Genomic DNA, 12,570 nt, shown 5'->3' with positions numbered 1-12,570 from the left:
GGACATAAGTTTGAACTTGTTTTTAATGCGGTTTTTAAGTTATGTTTTTATTTGTGTATTTATAGGATTTTATGATGTTGGTGCAAACCTTCCAGAATCTCATAGGTGAGATGGGCAGTGTAGAAATTTAACAATAAATAAATATCCCAAATTTATTGTAATCAGTTTCTTCATATTTTTCAGCTTATTCTAGTTTTCCAGATTTAACGGTTGGATTTCCATTACAATATGAAGCGTCAATATGAATTGAATGTAAAATAAAATCTATTAAACTATTATGAATTTTTATATGCATTCTTTCACATCAGTAAATGATGATTATAATGATTCTGGAATATTAATTTGGTAAAAGCCGGGGCATACGCAGCGGGATATGTGGGTTCTGTGGGATTTATAGGTTCTAATGCAATAATTGGAATGGAGGGAACACCGTATTCTAAAAGCAATTTAAGGATTCCTAAAAGTATTGTTTCCCTGATTCCATTAATCATGTCCTTGGGTATTTACTTGGTCGACTTGAACATTTCCATACATTGTGGGGCTGTGGGGAGTTTCAAAGGGTCGTCCCACTTTGATGAAGTTTCAGAAAGGCCCTTCTTCTCATGAAGCAGCCATCAAGCCCACATGATCACTAGCAGATGTGGTCCTCAAAACAGAGATTTTCAACTTCTTTCTCAGGGTGGAAAAAGTAATTTCATATACAAGTAAACCTGGGTACCTTTATTCCCAGTTTCCCACACACACACACCCTGTAATTTTTGTGATGGATGCCAAAAAAGGTAAGCAACTCCCATGTCCACCCTTCCCTACCTTTGTCCGTGTTCTTCTTTCTCTGTTCGGACACCTGGTTGAGCCTAAAAGGAGATTTTACTTCAACCAACAAACTTTTATCTTCCTCCCCTCTCTTTCCCTCTGAATTTTTCTCCCCCAAAGCACCCTGGCTCACTCTCTCATCCTCACAGTTTCTCTCTTTTGCACAGAGACAATTCGACACACGTCATTCAGAAAGAAACTCGCACTCCAAACTCAAACATTCAGATATTTCTCTCTCACACACAACAGATTCGCATTTTCTCACACACCACTTGTTTTCTTCCTCTCGCACACATGCTCACTCACTCACACAGAGACAAACACACATACACTGTTTCTCCCACAAAAATCAAACACTTCTTTCATTTCGTTTTCTTTCTTTCTTTCTCCTCCTTCTTCTATTTTTTAATCTGGGAGGGATCTTAGTGGTTTTGCTTGTTATCTTTTCTTGGCTCTTCCCCAACTTTTCAACTGTTGAATTATACTTCATTGGACAGTTGTGCAGGGTTGGGGTTGCGGGTTGTCGTTTTTTTTTTACTACAGTGTGGTATTTGTATAAGCAGAAGGCGTGTGAAGTTCGTCTGGATCTGATGGCACCATTTTGTGTTTAATTTCTGTTTACTTATACAGTGATCTTGCTGGCATTTTCATCTGATGTTATATCTAAGGATTTTGTTTGTTGCCGTCACTAACTTTATTTTTGTAGTAGTAGCCATTGTGGGTTATTTCATAGTGATCGCCAAACATTTGAGTAGCAGCAATATGGAACAATACAGCAAAGATAACTGACATGGCCAGTAAATAGGCTTTAATTCCCTCTTCAAGAATGATTGAAATGTTGTTTATAGTGATATACAACATCTGCTTTGGTCCACTTGTAGAATCCTAGTTAATTAGAGAAGCAGGGAAGTTTCTTTTGATTGACGGTAGTGTCAAGGCCAGGGGTAACCACACAGTATGGTCAAAAAAGGCAAGATGCCAACCTGTGGAATTTCAACCAGACCATTGCAGCTGCCTTCGTGACTTTTTTTTAACCAAGATTGAACATGGTTTGATTGGATACTTCTACGTCATAGATTTAGGGGCGTGCATACGGCCTACCGTCCCTGTCCTATGATTCTTTATCTTTTATTAATTGTACCATTTCATGTATTCACAAAACTTATTACTTGTATTCATTAGTCCACAAGGCTTAAAATATATATATTTAATAAGATAATAAGGTATGTCCAGAACCATAGGTTGGTAAAATTGTTAAAATGATTTCTTTAGCTAATAGAGCCCCTGAGGTTTAATGTAAGTTTAGGTTAGTAAAACTCCATGTGTAGATTTATAGTAATTTGCACAAAAAAGGCTATAGACTATATCAGCTATAAATGGGGTTGCAGTTTACGGTTATTAAAATTGTACATGCATTTTTGTATGAGCTACTCATTCTTTTCACAATGGGTATTATGAATAAAATCCAGATAAAAGTGGTGAAATCATTGCTTTCAACACTAAGATGTAACAATAGACGATATTTTTTTAATGCTTCCTGCTTTTGAATGTCTCGCTTTTTTTCTCGGCAGCAGATAAGTAAGGCTGAGTATAAAAATAATGCATATCTTGAAAGATGGAGAATGCTAACTGACTTTGTTCAGTAGTCAGCATTATTAATTTTAATTGAACTGGAATGAAAAAGATTGATTTTTAAAAATATTGTTTAGACTGAGCATGCTGCAGTATCATAATACGCTGATTCCTCCAAAGATTAGGCAGAGGGATAGGTTTGCCTTGGCTGTTTTCTGTTAAAGAATATGTAGACAAGAAGGGGAAAAATTATCTTTAATATTTGTAAATGATCATGACTTCAGATATTTATTATTTTAATTTTCTTGTACACCACCAGAACCACTTGCTCGTGAGATGGGTGGCTCTATAAATTTGATAAGTAAAATAAAGATAATAAAAATTTCCTGCTGCTACCATTGTACATAACTGCAGCTGTGCCGCATCCAGAATTAGGCCAGGAAATACGAGTGACAGTGGAGCCGAGTTGATTTATCAATCGCAGTCAGGAATAATTCCACCAATGGTCTATAATAGGGATCATTTTTAATTGGGAACAAGAAGTCCAATTTTTAGCAAGCCGCCATTAGCTGGAAGCAACAGTCTAATTTCTGTTCTTCCGATTATAAAACGTGACACGTATTGGTTGCAGATAGATTAGAGAATATTGTAATGAGAAAGGAGAGTAAATATGGAGGGTTATGGTACCTAAGGGGCTGTGGCAATGCATCGTGCACGGAATTTAAGAACAAATGATGCTACTAATAGGAAAGCAGAAGGAAAGGAAAGCAGACTTAGCAGCAAGCAAGATGGACTCAGGGTGGATATAAGTGCAGCCTCAGAAGACATGGAGGAGCCGGTTTAGGCCAGATCATCATGGAGAAAACCTATCCATGGAGCCCGGGGTGGACAGTTAATTTTCCCCAGGGCTACATGAGAAACGGGGACGGTTGTGGAGGGCTGGACCCAGAGGGCTGTGGAGGTGTGCAGCATAAGAAAGAGCAGCCGCCTTGGAAACAAAAGCCAGGCAGCCGTTTTATTGTGTGCTTGGCATGCGCCATTTGGTTTCTAACTTCTGATTGGCCTCATGCAGGCCAGACAGGGAGAGCCAGAGGGCCAGGTGTGTGTCTCTGCCAGGTGTGTGTCTCTGCCTCTCTGGGTGTCTCCATTCATGTCATCCATAGTCACCTTCTCTAACGCAGAAGTACTGGACACACCACACATTTTTCCTAGTCACTTGCACTCCTAGGTATTCTCTGCATCTCCTCCCCAGATTCTTCCTTATTAGCTCACAAAACCACTTTTGTATACAAACACTCATCCCAAAACAAATACCAGCATCTGCCATATTAATTTTAAAGTCACTTTCTGGAGAAAGGCAATTGAAAGCCGAAAAGCCATTCTGGAGGAATCTCAAAAGCCAGGAGACACGTAAAGAGCTTCATCTTTAGATTCTGTTTTTAATGAAAACGTAATTCTCTTCCCCCCCCACCCCCAAAAAATGAAAGAGCGGAGTTTAAATTGAAACTGCGCATTGTTTAAAAACCTGGAGGTTACAGGAATCGTAAAGTCATGGAAAGTATATACAAGTCGGAAGGATCCTCAGGTGTTATTTCATCCAACTGTTTCCTCGGCACAGGAATCTGTTCAACCTTCCCAAGAGGTTTGTGATTTCGTCTTCTAAGACAGCGATTCTCAACCTCAGCCGCTTTAAGATGAGTGGACCTCAACTCCCAGAATTCCCCAGCCAGCCATGTTGCTGGCTGGGGAATTCTGGGAGTTGAAGTCCATTCACTGCTGCAGAGCACGGAGCAACTGCTTTCCAGCCGTAGGTGTTTCTGTTGCAAGGATGACCTTGGGGGGGGGGAGGCTATAAGAAGGCTGTTGGGATAAATGGGGGAGGGGGGAGACCGCAGCACGAAGGCCCCTGCCAAGAGAAGGCAAGAAATGGAGTCCCAGCCCTTGGCGATGCAGGGGTCATCCTTCCACCTTCTAGACCAGCGGACTCCAACCTTGGCAACTTTAACCCTGGAGGACTTCGACACTCAGAATTCCTAGAAGGCTTCAAAGCTGGCTGGGGGATTCTGGGAGTTGAAGTCCTAACCCTGGTCTAGACCGATCCCCCTGAGCCCCTGGGAGAGGCCAGTTTTGAGACCTCGTCATCGGGAGGATTTCTCCCACCCACCTGCTCACATCAGCCTCCCGGCCTTTTCTCAGACCCCTCAACTTCTTGGCAGCCCTCCTTTTTCCCCTTCTTCCAAAGCCATCCGACTCTCTCCGCACCCAACATCTCTTCTCCCTCCTTCTCCCCCCCACCCCACCCCAGCGGCTGTTTACAGCTCTCTGGTTCCCCGTTGGGGGGAACTGGAGGTCTGGCGAGGGTCTGGTGAAACTGGGATGGGGGGGGGGCCTCCCAACCATCCTGCGTGGGGCGCCTGGAGAAGAAGAGGCAGGAGAAACGCCCATCCTTCTCCTCCTTATCCGCTCTCGCAGATTGCAAGATGGCTTGCAGATCTCCCGTCTCCTGACTCCCGACAGACCGCTGATGCTGGCTTGCAGGAGCCAGATTAGGCTTCCTGCCACCAGCCCACTTCCTGCCTGGGAATGGGGGCTGGGCGGAGGGGGGGGCTGTGTTTCCTTGCCCTTCTCAGGACCAGACGTCCTTCTTCCTGCAAGAAAGCCTCCTGGTTCTTGGAGACAGAGGAGGATTGAGGGGGTGGGAGGACCCCCCCTCCCCTGGTCCATCACCCACAGCCCCAGGGGGCTGCTCTCCCAGAGGTGCTGCAGGTGGCCTCCTTGACATTCGTGCTGGGGTTGAATCAGCCACAAGCCACCACCACCCCCCGAAAGTACAAAAAGGGGAGCCCAACAGAGTGATGATTCAGTGCAGGATCCAACCTGGCTCGGTCCCTGGGACCAGAGGCTGCGTCTTCTGCCTCCAGCATGGAATGGCCCCTGGGGGCCCCAGCCCAACCAGCAGAGCCAGGGGCCTCAAAGGGCCTTTCGGAGGTCCAGGGGGCAGGGGTGGATCTCACCTGGAGGGGCACGATCTGGAGGACGGGAGCCGCAGCCTCGCCCTGCTGGGCCCCACGGCCGAAGCTCCTTGGCTGAGGGGGTCCTCAGCAGGCCCCTTTCCAGCTGCTGGGAAGCAGGGAAGCTTCTGGCTCTACAGCACTGGGTTTCCCAACTTCAGCAACTCCCAGAATTCCCTGGGGCTAAGAGGTTTCTCAGGTAAGTAGGTAAGTCCCCCTTTGATTCACCCAGGAGTCCAGGAATCTGCATCGCATGACCTGCATGTTTTGGCATGTGGGCATCTTGGGAAAAATATGTCAATGGACTTTATAGATTTCGTGTTTTCTTCTACACGAGTTTATGCACATACTGTAGTTCACATTTTAAGGGTGCCTCTTACTTCTAAAGGGGTTTTAACACACCAGCAATCCCCAAATTTACCTCATCTTTCTGATCCCCACCGCAGTTCTACAATTGTGGAAATTGCTTTTTGTGTATCCAACGAGCAGGAAAAGGTTCCAAAAATATGCCTGCTAAACAGTCTCTATTGGGAGCCGTCCAATAAACCATGAAAGCATTATGGCCTGGGTTGAATAATGCCCCCTCGTAAGCAATGTGAAAATATCAGCTAATCTGGGAAATACAGATATAAATTCTCTTCAGAAAAAAACCTGGCCGTCAGACAAAAAAATCTTCAGCAATATGCAAACATCAAGCGAAATAAAAGTTAAATTCCAAGAGGATTAACTTTTTTGCTGTCTGATTTTTCCAAGCTTGTCTTTGGGTTGGTTCTCATTAACTTTCGTTAAGCTGTGTGGAATCCAGCGTTGATTTTTACTTTTTCAATGGCTAAACTGTTTATCTGATCCTTCTCGAGGAGAGAAATATAGTCTGGCCCTCGGAGCTATTACCATTCCAGGATAATGATTAATGAGGGAATCGCTGTGGGCTGCTGTATATTTATTCCCAAACCTTTTTGCGTTCCTAAGTCACTTGAAGACGTTTCTTTTAATTTGCAGCCCTAAATCATAGGAAGGCCTGGAAACAGAGGTGCCCAATTCAGCCGGTTCTGGCCAGTTCTGGAGAACCGGAAGTGGAAATTTTGAGGAGTTTGGAGAACCGGCCAATCCCGCCTCTGACGGGAGATTTTGCAGTCTCCTTCCCCTGCCACGCCCACCAAGCCGCGCCCACAGAACCGGGAGTAAAACAATTGGAATTCCACCCCTGCCTGGAAGCAAAACGTCCGCGCAGCCGGTCCGCATCAGGATTTCACCCTGGAGAATCGAAGCCACCCCGGAGGGTCAGCCGAGGAAACGGACTCGGAGCGCAGAGCCCGGCTCCCCTTGGAGCTGCACTGGAGGGGAGGCAGCAGCAAAATGGCTTTGAAGAACGGGGAGACGAGGGACGAGGGACAAGAAAAGCGTCGCGTGGAATTAGCAAATCCCTTCGCTCGTCCGGTTTAGTCCATGACTGCATCCAGGCCCTGCTTGGCTTAGGACCGCCATGGAGCCCACACCTGCTGCTGCTAAGCGAGACGGGTTAGGTGAGTTTTGCCCTGTGCCACAGCCTTTCTTCCCACAGTTGTTGAGTCAATCCCGGCAGTTCTTCAGTTAATGACGCAGCCGTTAAGTGAACCTGGCTTTCCCCTTGACGTTGCTTGTCAGAAGTTGGCAAAAGGGGATCACAAGATCCAGGGACTCTGCGACCATCGTAAATAGGGACCCGCTTGCCAAGCATCCAGTGTGGATCACGTTGACCACGGGGATGTCTCAGTGGCCGGAAGCCACTGTCGTTTCACTAAACGGATGGCTCTAAGCCAAGGTCCGCCTGCAACCGTCCGCCAGGTTCGATCAGGCTTCTGCTCGGCCAGCATGCGGCCTGACCCACCCTCCCTCTTTGTGCCCCGTGGGCATCGCCTCCATGCCACCCTCGGCCCTTGACCCAGGCAGCGGGATCCCTACCTGCGCCAGGCTACACCCGGCGCTTCTGCCTGAAGCCAGGAGGGTTCAGCCGCTGCCCCCAGGGGTACAACGGGCGGGAGGCTCCGCCACCCCTTCTGCTGGCGATGAGGCCGCTGGGCAGTTGAGGGGAGGGTGAGGGTGGGGGGTGATTGGCCGCCTGGGGTGCCTCGGCCCTCCCTGTCCCTGAAGAGCTGGCTTGGTTCCGCTCCTCTGCCCCTCGAGAGCAGCATCAGGGGGACCTCTGGGCCAGGAAAGCTGTGTCCCCTTCAGGTGACCGAGAGTGGCGTAGAATCATGAGGCTGGAAGGGTCCTTGGAGGTCTTCTAGCCCCACCCCCAGCCCAGGGCAGGAGACCCTCTATATCGTTCCAGACAAGGGGCCTTCCAGTCTCTCCTTGCAATGGAGCCCCCACAACTCCCTGCTGGCTGCCATCCCGAGGCTGGAGGGGCGAAGCAACTGAAGGACGGGCTAAGTGGTGGGTTTTGCTGAGGCCTCCCCACCCCCCCCACCCACCCCCCACCCAGCAGCCTGTCAAGCAGGGCCGGCAAGGGAGCCGAGCGTGACCCTTAGGCCAGGACCATCTTCTGCTGACCGGAGGTGATGGAGAGAAGGCGTCCCAACCCAGCTCAGACTCAGGGCAAGCTGGGAAAGGCCGCCTGAGCGTCCACTGGGGGGGGGGGGGCGGTTATATCTCACCAGTTAGGGGTCAACGGGGCCTCCCCATTTCTTTCCTTTTGTTTCCCCCCTCCTGGTTCTTTAGCTGAGGAAACAGTTGAAGCTCAGCCTTCGGCAGCCATTCCTTTCTGATCCCCACCATCCAAAATGCTCAGAAAACAAAATTTTCACTCAGCCCAAGATTACAAGGGGGTGGGGGTCAGAAAAGTCAAGATGGCAGCCACAAATAAAGCCATTTTTGCATACATCTTGACTTTCTGACCCCAGGGCTGTTGGCGTCTCCAGACAGAGGAAGAAGAGCAGAGTTCTTGGTGAAAGCAAAAATCTTCCCTAGAATCAGCTAGATTAATAACAGCCCAAGTAGATTTAGACATTTGGGAATAATGATTATAAAAGTTAGAATTAGAAATTGACAATGTAATCATAGCCCTCGTCTATGGCCGATCAAAGCTCTTTGGGTCATTCTTTCTCATTAGTGGGAAAATTAGCTGTGCTTATTCTTCCTTAAAATTGCCAATTTTGTTATCCATCATTTGATTCTGTACATAGTAAAGACTTGTTTCTATATTTGTACAAAATTATCAAAAGTCTAGGATTAAGGGTATCATAATTAAAAGTACGTAGAGGCACCAAAGGAGATACCAAAGCTGAAACATTATTTTGATAGTTTTTAATTAAAACAATTAATTTGATCTTACTTAAACCGATGAAAACATTGTTTGAAACTGGAAGGATACAACTAATGAACATCAGGTTTTGCGGTGTGTTTGGGCAACACGTCCCTGAGATGAAGAAGTCAGTTTCCATTATCACAAAATTGTATTTACAACTTACTGTATCTTGGAAGTTTAGAAAGGATGGAGATAAATACTGGCTCTTAATCTTTAACATCTTCCATGCTTTAAATAGCTGGATTCTTTGATTAATTAGTTAAAGAATGAATTAGAGATTTGAATTTCAATGGGAAAAATCTACCTCTACATTTTGCATCAGAATTGGCCCCAAGTTTCAACCTGGTTCAAATGAATGCGAAACAATAGTACTTTTCTCTGCCTTTCCCTTTAGAGCAAGTCCCTTTTGTATTTTTATTTCTTTTGGGGTTTTTTTTTTTTTTTGTTCTATATATGTATCTCGGATTAATGTAGTTACCTGACATTGTTTGTTAAAATAATAAAAGTATATTTTTAAAAATTACATTTAGTCTCCTGTTAATATTATCAGAATCTTGACAGTGCTGTAAATCTAGCCTCAGCTGAATGGATACCAAGAAAAGTATTATCATTTATAATTATCAAGGTTAAAGGCATGTAATTGGAACCTATAATAAGATCATTATCTGCCTTGAAATAGACCATAATACAAGCTCCTACAAAGATCCAATCACTGACTTTTAGTCAGGTTTCCTACTTCAGGCTGAGTCTTGATTCTCTGTAATTCAAGAATCTCTACTCCATCCCTGTTAGCTCTTTCTGAACTGGCAGCCTGTTCAAAATTTGTTTCATAAGATGCACAATGGTTTAAAGAATGATCTAAAATGTAATCTATGGTTACTGTTAAAATCTTAGTATCTGCATTTCTCAACGTAGCAAGTCTATGACTGGAACATAAACAAGGATCAATCTAGCTTGGAAGAAAACCTGCAATATACAGTAACCCTTCTTGATACTAGAAGTTAAGGTTTGTTTTTTTTAAAAAAAGCATCTGTCTATACTTCCAGTAAGATAGGAGATTCACATATATTTTATCTCCATGAAAATTCATTGGAGATAAAGTCTCCCCAGTTTTATACATTTTGTAGCTGGAAAAGTACTTATAACTCCTTGAAAAGAGGTGAAAACAGTAAGTAAATCCCGTAGTAGCTATGAGAATCACAAAATCTGTAAAAATAAATCAATCCCATCATCCATTGATGAGAAATTGGTGTGATACAATTTAGAATGCAAATTAAAAGGGATTAGAAAATCGACCAGACAGAATGCCTTTGATAAAATAGGGTTGTGAAATTTAATATACAATGGGCATTCTCAGGATAAATTATTTACAGCCATAGTTTTATCTCTACCTATTTAAAGTAAGTTTGGTCTCAGGCTCTAGGCACCTGCGGAGGTTAAAAATCCAGAATACTGAAATGATAAATTAGTGCAAGGGATCCTTGGTTTTTTTGTTTTTTTGTTTTTTTCTGAGAGCACAGGTGAAAAAAAATCATTTTCTGGCCAAACAAGGCTGACTGTTGAACAAACGGACAGCATGATCAAAATTCAGGGGAAGACAGAGAACCAACGGAATAAATTCTATTAACTACATTTCTTCTGCCTGTAGTTTTGACGGAAGATCGTGAAACCTGGGCACCCAAACACTGAAGAATCCCCCAAATGTGGATGTTCTTAACTATTATTCTTAACTATTTGAGAATCTTCTTAAAGATCATTGTTGGAATTGATTACAAAATCATTATTAATTGTTATCTACTACCTCTATCTATTCGCAACCCTGGCAACCAAATACTTAGCCTCAGCCTCCCAGGTAGCTCCACAAGCTTTTCCTAAACAAGGAGATATGCGGGGGGGGCTTGCAGCTTTTCTCAGAGGTGGGGAGATCTTTTGACCCTGCTGGCAATTTCTGGCCACGTGGCCTCACTGTCCGGCTTTCTCCAGCTGCAACCCTGCCGGGACGTCCTTGCCCCAGCCTCTGCCTCACCTGCCAAGGAAGCTTCTCCTGCTATAAATGCCACAGGAAGATCTTCATTTAGGTAATTTACAGCTTGGCTTGTCCCAAGGGAATATTATAAACTTCCTGGTTTATGCCTCTAGGATGTCCTGGGCCTGGGCTCAAAGGCCTCATAACCAGAGGCAGTTAAAAGGGGGCTCCTTTGATACAGGTGAGATGAACCAGGTGGTTTGGCCTGGGGCTGAGACCCAGGTAGGTAGCCATGGCTTTTGTTTCAGCCACAATAAAAGATTATGGAGCCGTTTGTCTTTACTTGCAGATTCGCCTCCAGATGCAAGATATGCTGCTCCTGCAGGGCGGGGGAGGGAGTTTACCTGGGCTGCTGTGCTTGGGGTAGGTAACCGGAGGTGAGGAGAACAGGAGCCTCCATAAAGCAGCCAGGTTTGCACTTCTAGTACTCCCCTTGCCTGGGAAAAGTTCCCCTTGCCTGGGAAAAGACACAGGAGGCCATTCTCCTCCCCAGCAGGAACAGGAGGGTGAGGGCCTGGGATCGGATTCCGCTTTTCTGCAACTTTTGTTCCCTGGCAGGAGCTGCATGTTGACAACAACCTGATCCTCTGCATCACATCAGCAGCGAGAAGCCCAGCGTCCTGCGTGCGCTTTGGTTGCAGTCGAACTGGAGGCCTCTGCCTGCCATTGACCCGTGAGGGCCATTCAGGCACAGGGAGAGGCAACCCAGGGCCCCTTCGGCACCGGAGGGACAGAATCCCTAAGGGGGAGCCAGTGGCCCAGAGGCTGCTGAAGACGGCTTCCGGGCTCCCTCCGGCTGAGCTACGGAGGGCCAGATGTGGAATCCATGGAACATCTGGGAAGCCAGACGCCGCCCAGACCGGCTCCAGACGTGTCTTCGATATGCAGCTGAGGGAAGGGAACCCGAAGGAACGTGCAGAGGTCGTGCAAGGAACCCCACCCAGGCGCCTCCTTCGCTTCTCTCCTGCTCCATGCCTGTCGTGGGCCAAGTGGCCAGCTGCCACGGAAAACAAGCGTTGATGTGAGGATGTTCCCCAGTTAATGGAAAGCGAACCCTTCCCCCTGTGATGAGACCCATCTAAGAATAGTCACACCTGAAAACCCAGAATAACAAAGTAGGGAGGGGCCCTGGAGGTCTTCTAGTCCAACCCACTGCTGACACAGGAAACCCTATATCCATGATGGCAACCTATGGCACACGTGCCACAGGTGGCACGCAGAGCCATTTGGGCTGGCACGCGAGCTGCAGCCAAACTTACCTCACTGCACATGTGCACTGTGCCTCACACCTGATTTTTCAGCTGGTTTGAGGCCTTATTTGGCCTCCCAGAGGCTTGAGAGAGGCTTCTGCAGGCTTTGGAGGCTGAAATCTAGCCCCGTTTTGTCACTTCTGGTATTTTCGGAAAAAACAGGAAGTGATGAAATGGGGCTAGTTTTTGGCCTACAAAGCTTGTGGAAGCCTGCAGGTGCCTTCCTTAAGCCTTTGGGAGGGCGAAAAAGGCCTCAAACTGGCTGAAAATCAGCTGTGAGGCGCAGTGCAGGTAAGGGGGGTGGGTGGGTTGCATGCTCATGCGCAGGGGATGCAGGGGGGCGCACATTGCCTTCTGGGTGCTGGCCTGCGAGCGAGCGAGCGAGCGCAAGCACGCACACAATTTTTGGCACTGGAGCCCAAAAAGGGTCGGCCACCACTGCCCTGTATCATTCCAGAGAAGTGCTTGTCCAGCCTCCTCTTAGAAGCCTCCAGGGATGGAGACCCGCAGCTTCTGTGTCTCCCGGTTCACTGTCCTCCCTGTTCCTCCTCAGTTGAAGGTTGCTTCTCTCCTGAGTTAGTTTCCCTCCGTTGCTTCGTGTCCTGCTGCCTT

Source organism: Notechis scutatus, chromosome 5, assembly GCF_049901735.1.
Source record: "Notechis scutatus isolate UNSWTSFEM ecotype Mainland chromosome 5, rNotScu1.2, whole genome shotgun sequence".
NCBI classification, from domain to species: Eukaryota; Metazoa; Chordata; class Lepidosauria; order Squamata; family Elapidae; genus Notechis; species Notechis scutatus.
This window is presented reverse-complemented; position numbering follows the sequence as displayed.